Source organism: Amblyomma americanum, chromosome 6, assembly GCF_052857255.1.
Source record: "Amblyomma americanum isolate KBUSLIRL-KWMA chromosome 6, ASM5285725v1, whole genome shotgun sequence".
Lineage (NCBI taxonomy): Eukaryota > Metazoa > Arthropoda > Arachnida > Ixodida > Ixodidae > Amblyomma > Amblyomma americanum.
The window spans coordinates 96,067,511-96,081,280 of record NC_135502.1 but is presented as its reverse complement, the minus strand read 5'-3'; the positions used below and the strand labels follow the sequence as shown (position 1 = coordinate 96,081,280).

Genomic DNA, 13,770 nt, shown 5'->3' with positions numbered 1-13,770 from the left:
GTAACACCTTTCTTGTTGCAAGGATCATGTATTTACTCCAAGTATTATATTGTGCACGAAACAATATCCAAAGGTTCCATCGGGTTTTTGCTGTTTTTATTTGGGCGTCCAATTGGGAACGAATTCGCAAAGATAATCTCTTCCGGAGAGTAAAGGCGGGAGGACTGTCTCTTATGCATCTATATGTACGGCAGGCGGTTTTAAGGTTTTGTTTCTTGCGTGACCAAAATGACGCCTTCTTGCGAACATTCATACAAACCATGCTATCTAGTGCACTTCCGGAATTCATTGTCTCTTCGTGCTATGCTCGAAGGTACACAGTGTCTCGCTTCCTGCGAGAAGTGGTTTGGTCATTCAGGTTTTTGCAAGTGCGGTTTTCTCTAGAGATATATTTAGCGAGTGTAATGCCGAAGCGCCTATACAAGGATCTTGTTGAGCAGTTGTTTCCAGCTCCACTGTACAGAACCTTATACTGCGAAGGCCCTGAAAAAGACGTTCTCAGGCGAGTTAAAAAGTTGACTGTTGCGCCTGGCGTTAAAACATTCTTTTTCAAATTGCATACAGGAGCCCTACCAGTAAAAACAAGACTAGAGGAAAAGGGCCTTTTTGTTCCTTGGGGCTCAAGCTGTCTCTTGTGTAGAAAGCCAGAGACGGTAGAACACGTGTTCCTGGATTGTTTGGATGCGGTGTTCTACTGGGATGTTTTGCAAAGAACCCTAAAAAAAGACTTGCCATTGACAACGCGCGGAATTCGGTACCTGACCACTGAAAGTGATGTTGCACAGTATGGCCAGATTATGTTATTGGGCCTTCACAGCATTTGGAGGAGTAGAATGGCTTTTACACATTGTGACTTGGATGCACGATCGGTATGTGATTATTTTGTCGAACATATGTATAAATTAAGAGAATTCCTGAAGCAGCAGGACTATGCGGATGATGTATTGAGTCTGATGGTCCAACTTGTTGTAATGAAAGTCCATTAGACACGGTTGTCTGCCAAGGGGCATGGAAACTACGATATTTTATTGATGTGTATATTCATGCAATAAAGAAAAAAAAAAGGGGGGGGGGTGTAGCTCAGTGGTAGAGCGCTCGCTTCGCATGTGAGAGGCCCCGGGTTCAAACCCCGGCACCTCCACTTAAGGCCTTTCCTTTTTATTTTTTATGTGTAACATGTGGATTGCACTGAGAAAATCGCTTCGCTGAGGCCATGCTAAGACGCTTGTCGAAAGCAGAATGGTGGCAGTGTGCTGCACGTCATGATTCGTGAGGAATCAGTGATTGTGATTGCATTGTGGGAGTCATGCAATGAAGCCTCATTTGCTTTTTATTTCCACTGAAGCATGTCTCAGTGACAGTTGGGACTGGAGCAGCGGCGTCTTTTGTATCGTCCTGGGGGTGTAGCTCAGTGGTAGAGCGCTCGCTTCGCATGTGAGAGGCCCCGGGTTCAAACCCCGGCACCTCCACTTAAGGCCTTTCCTTTTTATTTTTTATGTGTAATATGTGCATTGCAGTGAGAAAATCGCTTCGCTGAGGCCATGCGAAGACGCTTGTCGAAAGCAGAATGGTCGCAGAGTGCTGCACGTCACAAATCGTGAGGAATCGGTGATTGCGATTGCATTGTGGGGGTCACGCAATGAAGCCTCATTTGCTTTTTTTTTCCCCTGAAGCATGTCTCAGTGACAGTTGTAACTGCAGCAGCGGCATCTTTTGTTTCGTCCTATGGACGTAGAGGGAGGAAAAAGAGGGCGTTCGGTTTTCTCTTTCTTTCTCTCTTTTTTTATCCAAACTGTTATCCCTTTTCAGTCCGTGCCCTACTTGAAGTATAATTTACCGGGGTTGCTCTCCTGTGTGCTTTTCTTTTGCATTCATTGTGTACAGGTGAATGGCAACCTCTGCCTTCCGATTCTTGGCCGACCCCACAGTGAGGGCATGCCCCATCTTTTGTAAGACTAACAACAACAACAACGGCCATGTTTCACTTTGCCGCATGCATTTTTCAATACAGGTAGTCACCGTCTGGATATGGCCATTCTCTCTGTTGGGTATGTGCGGTTTTATGAGGGCAACATCAACAACAGCACTATGCTCTTTGCTGGAAACAGCGCATCGGCTCTTCGACGAGGACTTGCAAACTCTGAAAGTGACATGGGCGCCTACAAGATAGGGCTGCCTCGTCTGCCGTCCGGCAACACCATATTTCTGCATGGTGACTTAAATGGCCGTCCGTATCGAGCTCCTGACTTCAGGGATGCCCTCGTCCATGTTCATCACCTTCGTGATATTGTTCGCATTGGAGAATATCAAATGAGTCATGTTTGGATTTTGACTTGTGAGAATACCTTTAAAAACATTAAAAACAGAAGCTTGGGAAGTTGGTGGTGCTGCGCGTGAAAGGGCTGAGGTGCATGATATTTGATCCCGAAGCAAGAAACATTAATTCGAAGCTGCTTTGGCATGCAGTATCAAGTATAATCGGATATTGGAAGCTTTGGATCCGTATGGCGCTCTTCAGGCAGTTTGAAAGGTTTGAAAAGGTGGCGCTGTCCTGTGATGGAGCGCATTGAGACAGCAAACCTTGAAGTGTTTATCACGCTGAAAGGTGGCGTTTCATCTTCCAATATTCCTTAGTGTATTCGGGATTCAGGCCTTGGTTGTCATACCGGGCAAGCCTCTACTCTGTCTTCGATGCAGCAGAGTTGGACACGTCCGGCGGCAGTTCCATACACCGCGATGCACCCAGTGTCGTCGTTTTGGTCATACAGTTGATACCCGTGTCGTGGCGTACGCCAATAGGTTACGTCAGGGCTCCTGGTCCAAAGAAGACGATGTAGTGTCAGAACACATCATAAACATTTCGGATGTTGTGGACGCTTCCGTAGAGCTCAACGCTGAGGTTCTGCGTGAAGAAATGCCCATTAATAATTCACAAGACATCAAGCCGCCACCTACTAAACCCCCCGACCCCAAGCCTCCGAGCTCTGGTCAGCTTCCGCAAGGTGCACCTGATCTTAAGCTCGCTAAACACGGCGTTCTACCGCAGGAGTACCTGAAGATCTTCCACCGGAGGCTGCCGAGGAGCCAGCGGATGCGCTTCCAGGCTGCTGTCTCGTTATAGTGCCTCGTTTAGGTGTAGTGCTTCGCGTCTGGGGTCAACCACCGGCATCTGCAAAGAGCTCCCTGCCGACCTTTCAGCCGCGAGTGATGTGGTGCTCCAGACCTCATGGGCGGTAGCCTCAGACCCCTTTGAGATCTTCATAGACAGCATCGCACCTCTGAAGCGTCGCGCGGATGAGGAGCACGGTGTCATGTGAGATCCGAGCAAGGTATCAGTGGCGGAGGACAAAGAAAGGTTGGCTTGTAAAAAGGGGGCATTGATAGCCCAAAAGGCTGCCAATTCGCCGATGGCGCTCCCCACCTCGGCAGATTAGTTGAATTATGTACGTATAAAAAAAGGCGGAGATCACAGCTTTTGAGGTCGCTACCATTAACTTTAGAGTCTTGCGGAATCGGCGGCGGAAGTACCATTTAAAGCACCTATTTGTAAGCTGTAGCATGAATGTAGCTGCTATTCAAGAAACTAAGCTGACTACGAATGAGGATACAGATTAGGTGTTTGTACTGTCATATAATATTGCCGCGAATCTTTGTATTGTTTGTCTGTTCATTCTTCAATGATGCCGACACGCTGCTTTATCGCGGAACAGCAGCACCGTTCAGACCTCGACCTAAAAGGCCTCATCGAGTACTTGGAAGGCAAGGTTTCTTCACCCCCTGCTTCATTCAAGCGAGGACTGTCTTCCTTCTGTGTACAGAATGATGTCCTCGTGAAAAACTACGCCGCAAATAAAACAGCCTACATCATTGTTTTACCTGCAAATCTCCGCGAAGAAGTTCTACAGGCTTCACACGACGAGCCGACAGCTGGACATATCGGGTTTTCTCGCACCCTCCGGCGCATTCAAGACAAGTATTACTGGCCCCGACTGTCTTCCGATGTCGCACATTCTGTGAAAACCTGCCGAGATTACCACCGGCTAAAAACTCCTCCCGCCCAAACAGCAGGATTTCCGCACCCTATTAAACCCCCCTCAAGAGCCTTCTATCAGATCGGCATGGACCTGCTTGGCCCTTTTCCGAAGTCAACGTCTGGCAATAAGTGGATCATCATAGCGACCGACTACCTGACCCGCTACGCCGAAGCAAAAGCCCTACCGAACAGCACAGCGGTTGGAGTCGCCAAGTTTTTCGTGGAGTGCATTCTTGTGCAACACGGCGCCCCTGATGTGCTTATCACGGACAAAGAGTATGGTGGAGTTGCCATAAAAAAACGTAAACCAATAAGCTCCTGCCTGTACCACTAAAGTATCACAGGCTTAACCCAATCGTAATATAAATGAAAAGGCCCGAAGGCAATGTTGTGCTTTTGCCACCCGTAGGTGGGAAAATAAAAAACTGGGGTAATGCTACTAAGCGACCCACAGCCGGGGGAGCGGGCCCGGGGAGACTCCCCTGATCTCCCCTGGGACGTAGCGGAGGGGGTGGGACATAGGTTGTGGAAATGGGACTTAGGGAAGGGTTATGGGTAATGTGATGGGAATGGGGACAGCGAGATATTGACCCTCATTTTATCATCGCTCGACTCCTGTCTGGCCAGGACAGGGAGGGCGTCGATGTTGTCCAATGGTGCGGCTCCACTCATGGGATGCCCGACCACCCAACGACGCAATAGCTCCGACTCGGAGACAGGGAATCCTAACCCGGGGCAGCTGCCTCGGGCTCCTCCACGACTTTCAGGGGTCCGGTTCGGACTTGCATAACGCTCCCAGCTACTAACCGTCGAGTGTTTTTCGCGGCTTTTCAGACTCCGGAAGTATGTGTGGTGGATCCAGCCAATGGAATTAGACTCCCGGGGACCCACCTGTGCTTCCAACCAACCAACCTTGCACTTATTTCCTCCCCTGGCTTGCTCCACACCTACTGAGGAGGGAGTGTTCAGGGCCGGGCTGACCGGGCCACAAACCAAGAACCTGGCCGAGGGTGAGATAACCCGGGCCTACTCCACCGCTACTCCACAACATCGACGGTTTTTGCATCGGTCCTACTAAGGTCCCCCTTACCTCGGCGTCCCGCGCTCTAGCCTCGCGGCCCCGCGGTCAGCCATCCCTGGCTGCTTCCCCGAGGACATCGCTCCCAAGGAGCCCTTCTGCTGGAAACCCCCGCGCGGACCTGGCCTCTCCGTGGCCAGAAACCGACGCGCCAGCCGGTAGCCACGCACGCCCCCGCGTGCAGAGGCTTTTTGATTTTCGAGCACTTTTTGAGCCCAATTCCGTGAGTCCAACCTGATTATGAAACCAGGCCTGCCTCCGCACAGGCATCGGACCTCACGTGCACGACTGGCCCACTCAGTCGCTTGGGAGTCGCTGCCACTCCCATGAGGTTTTGCATCCCCAGAGGACGGGCCCCGGCCAGCCCATCCCCACCGCTGTGCGTTGCACCGGAACAAAGCCTAGTAGCCGAAACTACACCGGCCCGTATCCGGTGGCAGGGGGGGGCCACGGGCAGGCCGCACAGTCGGATTTCCCCCCCCCCCCTTATCACGGACAGAGAAACAGCGTTCACGGCGGAACTGACGCAAACCACACTACGTTACAGCCAAGCCGGCCACCAGACGACAACTGTATACAATCCGCCGACCGACGGACTGACCGAGCGCCTGAACAAAACCATCGCTGACATGCTAGCCATGTATGTCGATGCCGAGCACAGGACCTGGTACGTCATCCTGCCTTACATCGCCTTCGCCTACAACACCGCAATGCGGGAGACCACCCGGATGACGCCTTTTAGGCTCGTCCATGGCAGGGAGGCCACGACCACGCTAAATGCAATGGTGGCCAACGTTACCGAAAAAGATAACATCGACGTCGCCGCCTACCTTCAGCGCGCAGAAGATGCCCGAAGGCTTGCCAGATTACGAGTCAAATACCAGCAGCGAACCGACGCCAGACGCAACAATTTACGAAGACGCAACGCGGAATACAGGCCAGGAGGCCGAGTCTGGGTTTGGACGCCCATTCGCCGCCGCGAATTGAGTGAAAAGCTTTTGCGCCGCTATTTCGGCCTATGGGGAACTTGCGCTGAAGTTTGCGGTGCCGATTGTAGCGCCATAACACACTGCCTAGCGAGAAGATCAAGCAGTTTTGGGAATACTTTTCCGCGCCACCTTCAGGCGCTCTTCGGCGTGAGCCTCCGCGCTCTGTCGAAGGCGCACGTGCCGTGCGTCAGCTATCTGGGTTACGCCGAGAGAAGCTAGGCAATGAATGCTGTCAGCCAAACGCGGGTATCTAATCGCGCAGAATGTGTTCTCGCGTTTGCAGCGTCCCAAGTGGCTGACAAAAGCAGTTTTGTGTCACCGAATGGAACAATTGCCGTGCCACCTTGGCAGCGCAGCTTCCCCATACAGGGTTCTTTGTCGGCTAGGTGAACTGGACTATGAAGTCGCCTCTGACGAAATGACTGCATCCCAGCGACGCGGCGTACGACCAGAAGTTGTCCATGTCGTCCGTCTAAAGCACTATTATGCGCGCTAATGGACGCTGTGTTTCCACACTCGGTGTTTATTTCTGCACAATCCATTTTATTTGTTTCTAGCCGGGTTATTTGTTTTAAAGCATCGGGTCGATGCTTCTTTGAGAGGGGAGTAATGCCGCCAATCTCTGTACTGTTTGTTTGTTCATTCTTCAAAAATGCCAGCACGCCGGTTTATCGCCTTTTTTTTGGGGGGGGGGGGGGGGAAGCAAGACGCGACTAGATTTATCTCAGTTGATCGCATCTATGAGGAGCCGATTCTAGATTGTTCCATAATTTTGTAGTAGATTTCCACGCCGTATCGCAAAAGTTCGCTATCAGCTTTAAATTGAGCACGGCCGAGAGCGGCGGTTGTTCTATTCGACGACCGCCGAACACGCTTGTTGCTACGCCGCCGCCGAGTCATTCAGTTCTTTCTGGGTGCAAGTCAGCCTAATAAAGATCCGTTCGGAAACCCTTTTCGCTCTCTCTCTGCACGCCGGACTGCCGTTACTACTACGTGACAATATTATCGTCAGACATTCGAAAGGCTCGTCTCGAGGGTGCATGCTCTTTTGAGCAATACACTGGATTTGAATGACCTATCGTATTGCATTTATGATGATGGGTGGCTCATATGTTGTGGTCTCGCCATTTCGGGTCAGCAGTGGCGAATTATTTTTGCGCATGCGCCTTTAAAGCAGTAAGCTGTAAAACTGTTTTTCTTGTCGTTGGCAAGCCTCGTGCGCACGGATCGGAAAATTTTACCGCTGGGAGATTTCAATTGCGTGTGTAATCATGAGGATCGATCAGTACGTCGCGGACGTTATGACCCCAGTTCTGCTGTTTTCGCCAACTTAGTTTGTGAGCACAACCTTGATGACATTTTCCGGATAAAAAGGGATGGTATACATTTCACACATTTCCGATCCTCTTCGAATGCTCGACTTGACAGGATTTACGTTTCTGCCGGCACATTACCACTGTGCATGGATATTGGGTGAGGCCGATATTTTTTTTATGAGGTTTTAACGTCCCAAAGCGATTCAGGCTATGAGGGACGCCGAAGTGAAGGGCTCCGGAAATTTCGACCACCTGGGGTTCTTTGACGTGCACTGACATCGCACAGTACACGGGCCTCTGGAATTTCGCCTCCATCGAAATTCGACCGCCGCGGCCGGGATCGAACCCGCATCTTTCGAGCCAGCAGCCGAGCGCCATAACCACTCAGCCACCGCGGCGGCTATGATATTTTTTAGCGACCACTGCATGGTGTCTGTTCAGATAGGTAGGTATACCCTCGGCGCTTTCTCCAACAGCTGTGGGAGCTATGGAAGCTAAATAATTCCCTTTCCTCAGATGAAATTTTTAAGTGCGCTGTAGCTGCTTTCCTCAAAGATACCTGGAAACGTGCAGATCTCTCATCGGATCTGTTTAAACAGGAGGTTAAGAATTTAGCTACGGAAGCATCATCACGGATCACATTCTTGAAGCGCCTTCACCTTCGTAAATTGAAACGCACGCTGAACGAATTGCATCAATCGGAAAGGATTGCTCCGGGATCGTAGCTTGATGATATTAACAATATTAAAGCGCAGTTACAACAGTTTAGCGCAGAAAAATATCAGGGTGCCTTGATGAGGTCGCGAACTCGGTGGTTCGTTAATGAACAACCGTCTCGCCGCGCGTTTAATGACGAAAGGCAGGCTGCTCTTCCTAAGGAGGTTTTAGAAATTCGTTGCAGAGGTGATACGTACACCGACACACCAGGCATTCGTGGGGCTTTCTTTAACTAATATATGCGGCTCTTTGGTGGTAGTAGTAGCCCGATCAGGGGGTCCGATTTTAGTCACTTAAAAGAAGCATTTCCTCGTCTTGAAGATGAGCAGTATGCAGTCAATGAGGGTTCTATTACTTCAGATGAGATCAAATCGGATTTTTCTTCTCTACAGGGCCTCGCCCGGACGGTCTAAGTAGTGAGTTCTATAAAGCGTTTATACCTAGCTTAGCACTTGCCTTGTTGGAAGTTTTCGGTGCAGCTTATGACACGGGCACTTTGCCTCCCACGTTCTACACTGGCCACATCATACTAATCCCGAAAAGAACATTCGCATATCAGTCGAAAACTGTTGAAGGGTATCGTCCGATATCCGTATGAAACGTGGATTATAAGATATTCACGAAGGTTCTTTGTTCTCGCCGGCAGCTTGTGGCATTAGATTTATTAGGTCCGCACCAAGTATGCGGAATCACAGTCCTTAGTATCCAAAACCACATCCATATCGCACGTTCCGGTTAGAGATTGTGTCAGATGAGGTCAGTCAAGTGGCTCTCATTCATATTTGTCTGGAAAAAACTTTTGATAAGGTGCGTCATGACTTTTTGTTTCCTGTATTAGAGTGTAAAAACATTGTTGATGCCTTGCTTAAAAGATAAAGCTATGTAATAAAGTGGCCACTACAAGACTGATTGTTAATCAAAAGATGCCAAACCTATTCCACTTAAGACAACTGTTCGACAGGGCAGCCAGTTATCGCCTTTGTTATTCGCTTTATATCTTGAGCCCTTATGTCGTAATATCATCAAGAACACAGCATTTCGTGCCCTGTAACTATCGCAATGTGAAATTGCGATTTTGGCTTATGCTGATGGCGTTGCCCTTTTCTGTTCTGATAAATAGAGTGTGCTCCACGTTTTGCGTGTAACTGAGCAGGTTTGTGATAGTTCGGGTGCGTCTCTTAAACTTGATAAATCAAAGGGGTTCTGGGTAGGTTACTGGGGTACAAAACCAAGCTTTCTAGCGGCATCAGGTGAGACACCTAGGACTTACAGTATTTTAGGGTTCCCTTGCATCAGTATCATAATAGTGGGCCAATTCTCAGACCTCGTTAATTACGGGACGAACCCAGGCTTGGATGTTCACGGAGCAGTCTCTATTTGCACGAGCACAGGTTTGGAATATCGTCTTGGTTTCGAAGCTTATATATATCATGTATGTGTTGCATTGTGCAAGGAAAAAGGTACAGGCAATGCACATGATTTTTGCGACTGTTGTGCGGCGCTCTCAATGGTAGCCTACGCGCCGAGACAATTTGTTTCTCCCTCTGGAGTCTGATGGAGCTCGTTCTTATTAGCTTGTTTCAAGGTTTTTCTTCTTTCAAACATCAAACCATTCCTTCCTCTTAGCTGTGTTTATCAGACGATTAAGTGCCCATTTGCCCATTCTGTTTCCGCCCACTGATAATAGGAGTGAGGGGCCTTTGTGGGGTTTTCTTAAGCAAGTAGCCGGCGCATTCCATTCCCTCACTGTACGGTTTTCCTTAGAATTCCTATACAGTCTGTTCACAAGACGGATGACAAAAGTTGTGATTGAGACGTTGCTTCCAGTACCGATGTATTGGCAGCCTTACCTCTCTTTTCTAGACAAGAGTGTATTAAGGCGGGTGCAACGAGTGTGGCTTCAGTTGGCCGCAAAGACATTCTTTTTTTAAACTTCACCCGTCAACCTTACCTGCCAAAGCGTGGCTTCGTGAAAAAGTGACTTTTGTGCCACGGCCTGTGAACTGTAGCTTGTGTCAGCAGCCAGAAACTATCTTTGCTTTTTGGTTTTTCTTGATGCCGTCTTTTCTTTTGGCGAATTCTTCAACGGGCCCTCAACAAGGGCGTTGAGATTAGGCCCTATACTGTGAGATTTTTTGCCTAAAATGAATGATTGTAAGATTCCATTTGATATTTTAATGCTCATCGAAATTTTTAGCCTGTGAAAGAGCCGCATAAAATATCGCCGGACCGGGCCGCCATGTTCATCGAAGTCTCTCTTCAGAGAGCAGTGCGTCATGGTGTGGGGGGTATATGCTGCGCAGGCTCGACCTCCTGCCTGGCTCCTTTACTCGATGCATGTGAGTGTTTCCCGGAATTTTGATTTGTGGGCAAACTAAGAGCAGGATGCTGGTGTGACTGTGTAGGACGGGTTGCGGGATTCAACCCGGTTAAGTCGGGCTTGAAACCTGTCAGTGTGGGTGTACTTTCATGCACTAAAGAAAAAAAACGTCCTGGCGTTGGAGCTCAGTGGTAGCGTGCTTGCTTCGCATCTGAAAGGCTCTGGGTTCGAACACCGGCAACTTAAGATAAAGTCTTTCCTTTTCATTTTCTAAGATTAACGTATGGACTGCAGTAAAAAAATTCGCTCCGCTGAGGCCATGGTTAAGACGCTTGTAGAAAGCAGAATGACCGTAGACTAGTGCACATCACGATTCGTAAGGAATCACTTATTGTGATTGCATTGTGGGGGTCATGCAATGGAGCCTCATTTGCTTTTTGTTTACGCTGAAGCATGTCTCAATGACAGTTGTGATTGCAGCAGCAGCGTCTTTTATTTCGTCCTGGCGGTGTAGCTCAGCAATAAAGAAAAATGTGAGAGGTCCCGGGTTCAAATCCCGGCACCTCCACTTAAGGCCTTTCCTTTTAATTTTGTAGGTGTAACGTGTGCGTTGCAGTGAAAAATTCGCTCCGCTGAGGCCATGCTAAGACGCAAGTCCAAAGTAGAAGGGTCGTAGATTGGTGCAGGTCACAATGCTTGATGAAGGAGTGATTGTGACTGCATTGTGGGAATCATACTAAGAAGCCTCATTTGCTTTTATGCGAAGCATACTAGCCTCACAACCGAGCTCTTCCTTGCTGCGCCGCGCGCGGCCGCGTAGCTACCACTTGACCTACATCGGCGCACCACGTGATATGACGTCACAACAGCTGTGAAAGCTGGGGCTCAACTCGTGCGCTCGCTTGCGGACGCGCAGCCTCCGCCGGCGGCCTAACTCCCGCTCCTACCGCTAGGAGATACTGACGTCACGCAATTGTATAAAAGGCGACGCACTCGTTGACTCAGTTGAGCTGCGAGATGTCGGCGAGGGAGAGGGCGGCTCGCCAGACCGCAAAGCGCAAGTTACAAAGAGCCACGGAAACGGGAGAAGAACGAGAAGTACGGCTTGCCAAGCGACGTATGCTTCGCATCCTAGGCTTAACCATAAGCTAAGCCAGGCCATTTTTTGTTTCCTCTGAAGCATGTCTCAGTGACATTTGGGACTGGAGCAGCGGCGTCTTTTGTATCGTCCTGGGGGTGTAGCTCAGTGGTAGAGCGCTCGCTTCGCATGTGAGAGGCCCCGGGTTCAAACCCCGGCACCTCCACTTAAGGCCTTTCCTTTTTATTTTTTAGGTTCAGACATGTAGATTGCAGTGAGAAATTCGCTTCCCTAAGGCCATGCTAAGACGCTTGTCGAAAGCAGAATGGTGGCAGTGTGCTGCACGTCACGATTCGTGAGGAATCAGGGATTGTGATTGCATTGTGGGAGTCATGCAATGAAGCCTCATTTGCTTTTTTATTTCCACTGAAGCATGTCTCAGTGACAGTAGGGACTGGAGCAGCGGCGTCTTTTGTATCGTCCTGGGTGTGTAGCTCAGTGGTAGAGCGCTCGCTTCGCATGTGAGAGGCCCCGGGTTCAAACCCCGGCACCTCCACTTAAGGCCTTTCCTTTTTATTTTTTAGGTTCAACATGTAGATTGCAGTGAGAAATTCGCTTCCCTAAGGCCATGCTAAGACGCTTGTCGAAAGCAGAATGGTGGCAGTGTGCTGCACGTCACGATTCGTGAGGAATCAGGGATTGTGATTGCATTGTGGGAGTCATGCAATGAAGCCTCATTTGCTTTTTATTTCCACTGAAGCATGTCTCAGTGACAGTTGGGACTGGAGCAGCGGCGTCTTTTGTATCGTCCTGGGTGTGTAGCTCAGTGGTAGAGCGCTCGCTTCGCATGTGAGAGGCCCCGGGTTCAAACCCCGGCACCTCCACTTAAGGCCTTTCCTTTTTATTTTTTAGGTTCAACATGTAGATTGCAGTGAGAAATTCGCTTCCCTAAGGCCATGCTAAGACGCTTGTCGAAAGCAGAATGGTGGCAGTGTGCTGCACGTCACAATTCGTGAGGAATCAGTGATTGCAATTGCATTGTGGGAGTCATGCAATGAAGCCTCATTTGCTTTTTATTTCCCCTGAAGCATGTCTCAGTGACAGTTGGGACTGGAGCAGCGGCGTGTTTTGTTTCGTCCTGGGGGTGTAGCTCAGTGGTAGAGCGCTCGCTTCGCATGTGAGAGGCCCCGGGTTCAAACCCCGGCACCTCCACTTAAGGCCTTTCCTTTTGGGTTTAACATGTAGATTGCAGTGAGAAATTCGCTTCCCTGAGGCCATGCTAGACCATGTTTTTTTGCATTGCTGGGAAGGGGTTTATTTTTTGGATGTGTTACAAAGGACAATAAAGAAAGAGCTACCACTTGACGCGCAGGGAATTCGTTATATAAGCACAGACAATGAGGATGGGGTACCATTTGATCTCATAATGCTCTTGGGCCTCCACAGTATATGGCGCTCCAGATTGGCAGGCTATTATTGTGACAAAGACGCACGACCTGCCCGAATTTATTTTCGGGAAAGAATGGACTGCTTTCTGGCCATCCAGAAAGCAGCTGCGGAGCCTCCCGAGTGGCTCTCGAGGCTAGAGCCGCTCTGTATGCTTCGTGAATTTTAGTATGACGAAGCCAGACTCATGATGGCTGACCACGACAGCGTCGTATGTACATAGCGTTTTGTGTGTTTTTTGTTGAGTGTTTTTTGTGTAAATGTTATGGGTCAAAGCCAGGCAATAAAGAAAAAAAAGGGGGTGTAGCTCAGTGGTAGAGCGCTCGCTTCGCATGTGAGAGGCCCCGGGTTCAAACCCCGGCACCTCCACTTAAGGCCTTTCCTTTTTATTTTTTTATGTGTAACATGCGGATTGCACTGAGAAAATCGCTTCGCTGAGGCCATGCTAAGACGCTTGTCGAAAGCAGAATGGTCGCAGAGTGCTGCACGTCACAATTCGTGAGGAATATGTGATTGCAATTGCATTGTGGAACCGCCGCGGTGGCTCAGTGGTTAGCGCGCTCGGCTACTGATCCGGAGTTCCCGCGTTCGAACCCGACCTCGGCGGCTGCGTTTTTATGCAGGAAAAACGCTAAGGCGCCCGTGTGCAGTGCGATGTCAGTGCACGTTAAAGATCCCCAGGTGGTCGAAATTATTCCGGAGCCCTCCACTACGGCACCTCTTTCTTCCTTGATTCTTTCACTCCCTCTTTTATTCCTTCCTTTACGGTGCGGTTCAGGTGTCCAACGATATA

General features: G+C 49.5%; 7 non-coding genes across 7 annotated transcripts; all 7 read left to right on the top strand.

Annotated features, from left to right (window-relative positions):
* Positions 1-1,069: 1,069 nt before the first annotated feature.
* TRNAA-CGC (transfer RNA alanine (anticodon CGC)) lies at positions 1,070-1,141 on the top strand. The gene has a single exon. It is a non-coding gene; the product is annotated as a tRNA-Ala (tRNA).
* Positions 1,142-1,397: 256 nt separating this feature from the next.
* Positions 1,398-1,469, top strand: TRNAA-CGC (transfer RNA alanine (anticodon CGC)). The gene has a single exon. It is a non-coding gene; the product is annotated as a tRNA-Ala (tRNA).
* A 10,216-nt stretch (positions 1,470-11,685) lies between these two features.
* On the top strand, positions 11,686-11,757 carry TRNAA-CGC (transfer RNA alanine (anticodon CGC)). Its single transcript has one exon. It is a non-coding gene; the product is annotated as a tRNA-Ala (tRNA).
* A 258-nt stretch (positions 11,758-12,015) lies between these two features.
* TRNAA-CGC (transfer RNA alanine (anticodon CGC)) lies at positions 12,016-12,087 on the top strand. Its single transcript has one exon. It is a non-coding gene; the product is annotated as a tRNA-Ala (tRNA).
* Positions 12,088-12,343: 256 nt separating this feature from the next.
* Positions 12,344-12,415, top strand: TRNAA-CGC (transfer RNA alanine (anticodon CGC)). Its single transcript has one exon. It is a non-coding gene; the product is annotated as a tRNA-Ala (tRNA).
* Positions 12,416-12,671: 256 nt separating this feature from the next.
* TRNAA-CGC (transfer RNA alanine (anticodon CGC)) lies at positions 12,672-12,743 on the top strand. The gene has a single exon. It is a non-coding gene; the product is annotated as a tRNA-Ala (tRNA).
* Positions 12,744-13,274: 531 nt separating this feature from the next.
* On the top strand, positions 13,275-13,346 carry TRNAA-CGC (transfer RNA alanine (anticodon CGC)). Its single transcript has one exon. It is a non-coding gene; the product is annotated as a tRNA-Ala (tRNA).
* The last annotated feature ends 424 nt before the right edge of the window (positions 13,347-13,770 follow it).